Genomic DNA, 3399 nt, shown 5'->3' on the forward strand with positions numbered 1-3399 from the left:
ATGATCTTTAAATATTTCTTTCCAAACTTGATCTTCATTCGTCCAAGTTTAAATCTCATAATCATCTAGTTTCCAAATTTGATCTTCATTCATCCAAATTTGGTTCTTCATGATCTTGTCTCCAATCTTCTACATAATTGCGTTTTCAAATAGCTCCACACATAGCTTCAATGAGATCTTAGCCTCCATGTAGTTGATCTTGATTCACTTTCCAAATATAGATGTTGTTTCATATGGTCAATGTTTGCACTTCAAGAGAGATCCTTCACTTTGATTGTCTTACAAAAAATAGTTCCACCAAAGATAGTTAGTTTCATGTCTTCATGTCATCACTTGCGATAGCATCTTATGTTGCCACATCATCATGCTTTGCCACATCACCATTGATACTTGTCAAATGATGCCAAATATAGAGTCTTGTTGTGATAATTTCCTATTTGGTATTATTTGACACAATCTCTTCAACCAAACCGATACACATTATAAATACTAGCTGCAACATGTACTAAAAACTGGATATTACAAAAATTGACTCAAACAAGACTAAGATACATCAACTAGTCGTAATATTACAAGAGTACAAGAAATATTTAACACTAACAGCAAATGGTGAGCAATTTGACTGTAACTGAATAAACATAGTCTTTAACAAAATTGATTTTAAATACTGGAACCATAACAAGGTAACAAGATGAGACTAATGATGAGGTGCAATTCATATCATATTTTCTTACCCTAAATTCATGCTTTTGCTTGCCTTTTAGCACATCTTTGTATACATTCGGTGCTATTCTGGGTATATTTGTTATTGATGCAGGAATTGAGGAGCTCAATTCAATTGGGAATGAATCTGGTCTCTAAACGAGAGAAAATGGAAGAAATGCTAAGTGTTCAAGCTCAGCACGGGCAGAGCACAATTGTGCTCTGTCCCCCTGAATTTCCTAGCCTTGTACAGATCAAGTGAAGAAGCTTGCAAGGGAGTGACACCAGAAGGATGAACAGGGTTGAAGCACGCTCATGTCCCTCCCCCTGAATATCTCAAGTTGGAGTTGTTCTTCTACTCAATAGGGCAAGCACGTGTCGGGGGCTCCTAGCACGATCATGTTCATGGAAGCACGCGCCAAGCACGATCACGCTGCCTCCCACTAAAAATCCAAGGTGAACACTTAGCTGGTTCACTCAAAAGTAGTCATGGAACACGGTTTAAGCACGATCGTCCTGAGACCATATCGAGCTCGAAGACATTCCTTTTTAACTCCAGTTTATAGGGTTTGCCCTCATCTTTGTTCGGGGAATCAACTCTCTACGGGAGGATTTTGGGGAGGGTGAAGATCAGGCTTCCCCACACATCCCAAGGGGATCTAGGAAGAGTTAGAGGCACAAGAGAAGTGGGGTTAAGTATATGGAGCTCAGCGAGGAACATCATCTTGAGGAGAAGGGAGTCATGTCTTCTTTCTTTAGTGCTTTATATTTTTTTTTCCCTCGTTGTACCCATCCATGAGGAGCTAACCGTCTACGGTGCCTTGGGATGTGAATTATATTGTTTTGTATGCTTAGACTACTTGATTTTTATTGATTACCAAATTCTTTTGGTTTCTTGTGTTTAATCTTGTGTTTGCATAACTTGATGGTTTGATTTGCACAGCTGCTTAGATAATTTAGTTATCTTAGCATAACTTGGTGTATTTGAGAACCATAATTGCAACATTGCTTTAGAGCACACACTCGAACTTTAGAATGTACCTGGTAATCATTAGAATCAAGTCAGCATGCTATAACTTATAGGAATCATCCCGGGGCATTGCTCTTTTGTCGTTGAAAACACAATCCTAATCCCCCGCTCACTACCATCATTCACTTTTACATTATTAGTTCTTATTTCAATCTTATTACAATATTTGTTTAACTGAACATCAGAAGATAAATTAGTACTTTTAGTCCAGTCAATAAGGTTCGACAACCCTACCCCTCACGGGGTACCACTTTACTACTTGTGTGCGACCCGTGCACTTGTGGAGAACACATCAAGTTTTTGTCGCCATTGCCTGGGATTGGTAACTTTGAGGAAAATTTGGACTCTGGTGATTTAGCTTGTTAATATTGTCTATATTTGTGAATATCTGTTTTTTTTGTTTGCTTTATTCGTTATTTTAGTTTTCTCTCCATTCTCATTCTTTTTTCTTCCTTGAGCTTACACTAATTTATCTTTTAGGGCATTGGCAAAATTGTATGACCCTTAGAAGTACATCTTCTCCATTGACAAATCCTGATCCAGAAATTGAGAGGAATTTTTGAAGAAGGATCAGGCAGATTAACTTGAGTGAAACATGGTCAATGGAGACAAGTGTGGAAGTAGGGCAAGATGAAGATATGGCCAGGAATGAACAGAAGAGTATCACAGATTATGCCCGACCAACTTAGACGGAGTGGGGTCTAGTATTGTTCGGCCACCAATTCCAGCAAACAATTTTGAACTAAAACGCAATCTCATTAAATTGGTACAGCAACTGTGTCAGTTGGACAGATTTCAAGATGAAGACCCATATGAGCATTTGAGGAGTTTCCTTGAGGTTTGCGATACCTTTAAGGTGAACCATGTCTCTGAATAGTCCATTCACCTTACACTCTTTCCATTCACATTGCAAGGAGGGGCCAGAGAGTGGCTAAATTCCTTGCCAAAAGTGTTATTGACAACATGGAAGCAAACCTCGGACACCTTTATCAAAAGATATTTCCTTCCAGAAAAGATCACTAAGTTGAGAAATGACATCTCGTCCTTCACGCAGCCAGAGTCTGAATCTTTGTAAGATGCTTGGGAAAGGTACAAGGAAATGCTGAGAAAGTGCCCACCTCATGGAATTGTGGAATGGATGCAAATCCAGATTTTTTATAATAGGCTGAACATCTCCACTAAGCAAATGCTCGATGCAGCCTCAGGGGGATCATTATGCAACAAGCCACCAAGTACGGCATACACCCTCATTGAAGAGATAGCAAACAATGGCTACCAATGGAGTTCTAAGAGAAGCAAACTAGTCAAGGCAGCCGGAGTTTACCAAGTGGATGTTGTCACCACATTGGGCAGCATAGGTTGAAGCCATCATGAAGCAATTGGATGTAATGCAATTGATCTCCCCAGTCAGCGGACCGTCTGGAGATAGTTGGGCTCCCCCAAGTAAGACCGGTGGCCCTACTGATATAGATATGGGACAGTTTGAACAAGTGGACTTTATTGCACAAAATCGCCGATTCCAGAACAACCTATACAGCAATACCTATAATCTGGGGTGGAAAAATAACCCCAACTTTTAATGGAGCCAATCAGGACAAAGGGCAAGGACAACCACAAAATAGAGCTCCCCCACCGAGCACACAATCACCATCACAACCCTCGTCCTC

General features: G+C 40.0%; 1 non-coding gene across 1 annotated transcript; it reads right to left on the reverse strand.

The window, feature by feature from the left end:
* Positions 1–2753: 2753 nt before the first annotated feature.
* LOC120268084 lies at positions 2754–2860 on the reverse strand. Its single transcript, XR_005538754.1, has one exon. It is a non-coding gene; the product is annotated as a small nucleolar RNA R71 (small nucleolar RNA).
* Between the last annotated feature and the right edge of the window lie 539 nt (positions 2861–3399).

Source organism: Dioscorea cayenensis, chromosome 8 (genome assembly GCF_009730915.1).
Source record: "Dioscorea cayenensis subsp. rotundata cultivar TDr96_F1 chromosome 8, TDr96_F1_v2_PseudoChromosome.rev07_lg8_w22 25.fasta, whole genome shotgun sequence".
Classification (NCBI taxonomy): Eukaryota; Viridiplantae; Streptophyta; class Magnoliopsida; order Dioscoreales; family Dioscoreaceae; genus Dioscorea; species Dioscorea cayenensis.